This window comes from Furipterus horrens, unplaced genomic scaffold (assembly GCF_987537825.1).
Source record: "Furipterus horrens unplaced genomic scaffold, mFurHor1.1.pri manual_scaffold_2, whole genome shotgun sequence".
Taxonomy (NCBI): Eukaryota; Metazoa; Chordata; class Mammalia; order Chiroptera; family Furipteridae; genus Furipterus; species Furipterus horrens.
The window spans coordinates 10,339,509-10,347,344 of record NW_028327172.1 but is presented as its reverse complement, the minus strand read 5'-3'; the positions used below and the strand labels follow the sequence as shown (position 1 = coordinate 10,347,344).

General features: G+C 37.2%; 1 pseudogene; it reads left to right on the top strand.

The window, feature by feature from the left end:
- Window positions 1-569: 569 nt before the first annotated feature.
- Window positions 570-1,468, top strand: LOC150017798 (olfactory receptor 5AK2-like; annotated as a pseudogene).
- Window positions 1,469-7,836: the final 6,368 nt, after the last annotated feature.

Below are 7,836 nucleotides of genomic sequence, written 5' to 3'. Positions count from 1 at the left end.
TAATCTCTGTTTTTTATTAGATTATTATTTTAAATATAAAACCTTCATAATAATTAAAAGAATACTACAAGGAACACTGTTATGCACTTCACCTGGATTAACCAATTATTTTTCTTTTCATTTTACTTTATCTCCACATGGACAAATTTCAGGTGTTTGAATCAGGATTAAACTGACAAATGACTGAGGAAAACTATAGGTTGTTGAAATGGTTCAAAGCCATATTTTAATATTGCTTTACAAATATGGATACCTGTTTAATATGGTGAAAATGTGTTTTAATCTATGTTTCTTAGACTCACACATATTAGAGGCCAGTCTTCTATGAAGTCATCTTCATTTAGAAAATGAATCCATGGCTCACATATCACTTTTGATGTGGTGGTTTCTTATCAAGAAAATAAAAGAACTATTTGCAAAGCAATTAAGTCTGTTGTGAAAGTTTGCCTAAAAATCTAATTCAAAAAAAGGGACATGAAATGCAAGAGGGTTTTTTCTTTCAAGAAATCATAAAGATCTTCCTTCTTTTCTTTGTCCTCCTCTTGGTCCTTTCTAGATTTCTGGTAGCCATGACACAAGGAAATAGCACTAAGGTGACTGAATTCTTTCTTCTGGGACTTGGTGGCCAACACAGGTTTCAGTATGCCTTCTTCCTGTATTTCTAGTCATCTCTGTGATGTCCGTAGTGGATAATATCAGAATGACCCTGTCATCAAGACAGATTCCAGACTTCAGACACCCATGTACTTCTTCCTGAAACATTTGGCTTTTGTTGATATCTGCTATACCTCTCCTATCACACACAAGATGCTGCAAAACTTTACAGTAGAAAATATATCAATATAATTCAGGGCCTGTGTTACACAATTACTGATTTATGCAGCATTTGCGGCGAGTGATTGTTGCCTCCTGGCAGCTATGGCCGTGGACTGTTATGTGGCCATCTGTGACCCACTTCATTATCCCATTGTCTTGTCCTGAAGAGTCTGCATCCACTTGGTAGCTGGTTCATACATCATGGGCTCCATAAATGTTTCTGTGCACACAGGTGTTACATTCTCACTGTCCTTCTGCCTGTCCAGTACCATCAACCACTTCTTTTGTGATGTGCCATCAATTCTGGCTCTCTCATGCTCCAACAATGACATCAACATTATGTTGCTTATTGTCTTTAGGGGATTTAACTTGATGTTCACTGTGCTGGTTGTCAACTTTTCCTACACTTATACCATAGCCACCACCCTGAAGATGTCTTTTACCACAGGAAGGAAATAAACCTTCTCCACATGTGCTTGGAACCCTGTCATACCTGTACCTACAGCCTCATTCTAATAATTTCCAGGATAATACAAAAGTAGTTTCCATATGTTACAGTGTTGTGACTTCCATGTTGAACCCCTTGATCTGTAGTTGGTGGAATAAGGAAGGAAAGGAAGCTCTAGTAGTGATGGGGAAAAAGTTCTTCTAGATTGGACCCAAATTGTTCAAAATCGGAACATCAAGGTATCCAGTAGAGATGTTTCTTCACAGTATAATGTTCCTGAAATTGAAAACACATTCACTTCTTAAAGCAAGGCTACCTCTTTTAATAGATAAGTGCTTAGAATGTGGGAAATATAGAAACATCACATAGGACTAATTTTCCCTTGAGTATAGTTTAAGAAACAGACCTCATACGATTCATGAAAAAGACCTTTATTGAAATTATTTAAAATATTAGATGCCTGTATGGACTTTACAAAGAACATAAATGTTTTTAAATATTTTAGCTATGTTCTTAAAGAAAACACCAATTTTGTAAATAAGTAATTTTAAAAACTCAAGTTCATTATTTTACATTCCTTTTAACAAGTTCCCTAAATTGTGTACAAAGAAGCGCCTCATATGTTCTGTTACAATTATTGCATAAACCCAAATAAGAAATAAACTGATTTGAAAAACACCTTATGACTCAGACTGTTACGCTTTCTAGTTAATATTACCCTATTCATTACATTCTCTAGCACTTAAACACACATTTCTTATGTGATGTTATCACTTATCTTGACATTAGTTACCGTCTTTATTCTGAACTCATCTCTTTCTTGCATAAAATAAGGAAACTTCTGGAAACATTTTCTAGCTCTATCTCCACTAGAGATCGAATATCTAGAATGTAGATATATTTAAAAACCTAAACAATGGTCATTCGTTTATTAAAGGCATACCAATCATTTTAGTCCAGGCAAATAACTTTAAACTATAGGAACTCAATGAGAAGTTGAAAGGAGGCAAAGAGCCTATTGAAACAGGAAGACAAACTGTTGACAAAAGAGCTTTAGTAGACAAACTGAAGGTAAGTGATGGAGACCCCCACATGAATCTGGAGATGCCATGCTGACTAGATGAAAGAGCAAGTTTCACACCCAATAATGCCAGCCAGTCTAAGGAACTGACCAGAAAAAATGTACAGTTAAGTAATAGCACAGGAGAAGTGAACAAAAGAAGATATATTTTTTCAAATACACTATCCTACTTAAATTCTAAGAGAAAAATTAACCTGAAGTCAGTGTGAGGTAACCAGAAACAAAGAAAAAGAGATCTTCTATCCAGGACAGGTCCAAATACTTCAAACACCAGATGCAGGGACAACAGTGCGACAGTCATCAGAAAGTAACAGAGGATGTCCTGAGGCCCCAGAGGGAGAAGTTGGAGAGCCATGTATGCCATCATGACTATAGTTAAAATACTATATTGCGTTCCCTCAGACTGTACAGTTTGTTAAACTTTTTGAAGGGGATTATCCCAAGCAGCAGAGAAGGAGATGGAAGAGTGCAATATAAAAGAACAAAAGCAAAGGAAGGATGAAAAACTTAGCTGGCTTATCCCCTGGGACCTGAAACTCACGTTCACAGAGGACTTTGATACATTATGTAGAATGCCCCATAGAACTGTCCCTCTGAAGGACAAGAGGTTATAACATTTTTTCACTTCCCCTCCCCCATTACTTGAGGGTTGCCAAGATCTTCCACAGCTTCTGAGCCACATCTCAGGCAGAGCAACAGCAAGATAACATCGGAAACCTGCTACTCGTAGCCCAGATAATGCTGTCTACACCAGATGCACAAAAATCAAGTAGCTGGGGAGGATGGAGCAACATCCGGACGTTTCTGCTGCTCCACATAACACGGTTCTATCTAGCCAATGGGATGTGAGTAGAAGTCCACTGGGTTGGGGGAGAGCTTTTGTTTTCCTGATCGAAAGTATGTATGTGGTTGTCACCCTGCCCTCCTAGATCCCTTCTCCTGCATTGATAGGAAACATGATACCTGGCAGCATAGTAGACAAGTCAGACTGTGAGACCAGCATACGGGAAAGACTAAGCAAATCACTAAAGTTCAAGTCTTGACTTCCAAAGATTGTTACGAACGAAAAATAAGTCCCTGTTTTTAAGCCAAAGTTGGGTTTTCTTCCATTAGCAGTGGAGCCCATTCCTAACTGAGATATTGGTCAGGCAGCAAACAATATTGACTGTCAATTCACCAGCCTTTTAATAATAGGTCTCCTTCACGAATATGCTGGTTAATCAAAAAGTTATAAACTCAACCGAGCTGTCTCCTTTCACTGATGAAATTAAAACTTTAATCTTAGCAGCTTTCTAGCCAAATAACTCAAAGTCTCTTATTCCACAGATTGTTATGTAAAATATGAGGTCTGTCCAGAAGGTATCCATCCATGCAATATGAAAAAATAGAGACATTTATTGAAAAATATACAAGACACAAGAAACATTGTACACAGGGCAATGACACCTCACACGGTCCAAAGTAGGCACCTTGGGACCTCACACAGTTCTCCCAATTGCCATCAGCTGCTCCGTTGTATTTTCCTGAATCTCATCCTGAAATCTCTTCCATTTCAAAAGCAATTTTAGGTTGGGGAAAAGCCAGAAGTCTCAGGGCACCAAATCTGGGCTGCAGGGAGTCTGAGTCACCTGAGTGATTTGATGTTTTGCCACAAAACTCTGCATGAGATGTGGTGCATGAGCAGACATGTTGTCATGATGAAACTGTCAATCACTAATTGCATGGTCCCAAAAAGCCTTCTGAATGACTTAAATAGTTTCCACAGAGGAATGTTCAAACTTAACGCAAAATTTGATTCAGGTTTGTTGCTTTACTTGGTGTTATTTTGAATGTCATGACCACACAGTACACGTGCCCACTCAATGGCATCTACTACTCCCACTGAATAGTACCGTAGTCATCATTGTTCACACACGTGCATTCCAGTCCACTCTCCTTGGCTACCATGTTACATCAATGTCGCACAAAACGTCCTCATTGTCTTGACAACGGCTGGACTTTTTCCAGACACACCTCGGTATCCTGACACTGTAAGGTGCAACTGGAAGAAAGCTATCTTTATCCAGGGCTGATTATAGAATCAAAAGTTATTTTTTCTTTAAATAAACAAACAATGGTTAAAGTGATAATATAAAATATGTTCAAATAATAGTAACTCCTTGTCACACTAGGGACCATACACGCTTAAATTTAGATTAGCTTTGAATTTATTTATTTATTTATTTATTTATTTTTAGAGAGCCATGTTTTTGCTGATTATGGTGCTTAAGTCAATTTTCTAGACCTAACACAGATTCTTAGACCTATAAAAAGATGCCCATCCTGATTCAAAACAAGAAAAATTTTAAAGAAGTTGTTCTTTAAGAAGGCAACACACACACACACAGAGTCCCTAATGACAGTAGCATAAATTAAATGTATCCCCTATAGGAAGCTTAAATGTTCTTCAGCACAAAATAACTACTGAACATTGTTCGTTCTAATTCCATCTCAGCCCCAGGAACCTCAAGGTCTCAAGGGAGCAAGTATTGATCCCTTAGGCTCCAGCTATAAATTCCACAATTAGGAAGGAACCACACAGAGACCTTGGTGGGCAGTCAGCCTGCACCAGTTGCAGAAAAAGAACCCGGAGGCAACTCTGGTGTAAGTAGAACAAAGCCAATCCCATTTTTCAAACACAGCCATATGTCATCCCAGGGGGTACAGAGAATGGGGAAGTAACAGGGTCAGAGACAAAGGTCTAGCAAGTTCCACCCCAAGACCAGGAATCATCACTTCATTCTTGGTGACATAATGGAAATGGAGTGAGGGAACTAAATTGGCTAAGTGTTGCCTGGGAAAGGTATGAATAAACACATGATTGAAAAATTGAATGGATGGATGAATGGATGGATGGATGGATGGATGGACAGACGGATGGATGGATATTATGTGCATTTAGGTGTAGTATTTGCACGTGTTATTATGACTAATTTTAAGTGTACAGATGATGTGTTGTAGAACTGTGTACCTGAAACTTGTATAATTTTGTTAACCAGCGTCACCCCAATAAATTCAATAACAAGGGAAAAAATTAATTAATTAAAAGGAAAAGGTCCCCCAATATGTCATACATTTTATTTTAACTCATAATGATTAAGTTGATATGGCAAATGTTATTACCCCATCAAGATTTTAGTCTAAGTGATCCATGACCAATTCTAGCTTCCCCTGACAAGTCCTTTTACCCACTGAACAAAAGCCTCCTTGAAAAGACTGAATTTCATCCATTTTAATTTTCACATATACCTGAGGAGGAAACTTACACAAACTCACTGGCTCTTAGCCTTCACTAAAATGTTGAATTAAAGAAAACATTTCTTGTCTCATCACTACAGAGTTTCCACATGATATTTTTTTGTTTATTTTTCAAGATATTTGAAAGAATCAGATGGTTCGCATCAACCACAGGTTAATTTGCTATATTTCCCACCATTAAGGCACATTCTTATCTAAAACTGGCCATCTCATCCATGGAGCTACAGCTCTGCCTGGCATTACTGACATCAGTGCAAAGGAGCCCCCTACTGATGTGCTGAGGACGTGGTTTTTCCTATGTGAGGAATGTCTGTTATTACACGCTATTTCAGGTGCATAAAAATACATTTTAAATAATATCACAACCATTCCTGTAGCCACCATCTAACTTCTGCAACTTGCTTTTTATTTCTTAGCATTCTATTTGAGATATTGACCTACATATATCATCTAACACTAACTTACTGAGTTTTAGTGATTTATTTATATTTTTCTGTGATGGACGATGTGCTATGAACATTCTCGTGTGTGTATATTTATATGTACACATATTCATACATATACTTATGTGTCAGTGTTTGTATCCTTGTCTATAGGGTAAACATTTTTCTAGTATATGTACCAACAGTGAAAATTCTGGATCATAGGGCAGGATATATTTAAATTTACTAATTATTCCAAATTTGACTCCAACACGACTGTACTAATTTACCTTCCCACCAGAAATATATGACCCTACAGTCTCACCAAAACTTTGTTTTAAACTGCGTATAAAATTATATTTTAATACAGCATTAATATATAATTACCTGATTGCTAGTGAGTTGTATTTTTTATTGACTATTTGGGTTTTTCCTTCTATAATTATCCTGACCATAACTTTTATAAATTTTCTCTTGGCGTAATTTATAGAAATTACTTATATATACTGGATACTAATTATATTGGCATCTATATGTGTTACAAACAAATTTAGCTCAGCAAATTTCCAGCCAATATTCAGTCTTCTTTTTTATAATGTTAGTATTTTCAATTTCAATATAGTTGGATTTTCAATGTTTTGTGCATTTATGTCTTATTTAAATATTTTTGCATATCTAAGTCATAGACAGTCTGCTGTTTTACTCTCAAAGTTTTACCGTTTAAATCTTTAATCCATTTGGAATTGATTTTCATAAAATATAAGATAGGAATACAATATTATTATTTCATACGTATAGGCGTTTGTAGCACCATAGTTAATGTGACATAATTTATTGATGCGCATTTATTGTTTTCATACTTAAGTTTCCATAGACTTGTGGGCTGTTTATAATTTCTTTTTCTTAGCTCCACTGATCTATTTGTCTGCCCTCACACTAAACCACACTGTCATCAGTAACTCTTTATGATATGTTCTAATATCTGGTAGGACAAGTTCTCACCTTGTTTTCCTTTAAAATTCTCTTAGTCATTTTTAGCTCTTTTCTCCCCTATGTAAATTTTATAAATTTGTGAAGGTACGGATAGAATTCTCTCCAGCACTTGACTGAAATGACATTAAATTTATAAACTGAACCAGAGGCATGTAAACAAGGAATAGAATAACATTTGCAAGGGGTGGAGAGAGAAGGGGGGTAAGTAAGGGAAGGGTTTAGTAAAGGAACGTGTATAAATAACCCAAGGACACAGACAATGGAGTGGGGATTGACTGTGGGAGAAGAGGTGGGCTGGGTGAGGGGGAGCAATAGGGGAAAAAGTGGGACAACCATAATAGAAAAGACAATAAAAATAAATTTTTTAAAGATGTATAAGTTAATATTGGGGAAAATATAAGGCTTGTACAACGTGGTCTTGATTGCAGGTGGAAAATATATCTTCCCCTGCTTCTGATGTTTCTTGCAAAAGACCTCAATTTCTGTAACTTGGGCTCCCTCTCCCCATTTTATTCCCTATGCTCCCAGAAAGATGGAGTAAAGTAGCTGATTGGCAAATCTGAGAACAGCATGTCATGCTCGCTCTGCCCTTATCCTCTCGGAATTGGCCAACCTGCGGAAGCCCATGTTCCCCTGCATTCCGGAGGCACTTCCCCCCAAAAGTGCAAGAGGCCTCACCCATTCTCAGCCACCAAAACTGCATGAATAAGCCCACCTCACTAAGGTGTTCACTGGTAGCAAGTAACTTGACTAATAAGGACTTTCCCCAATTGTCTAAA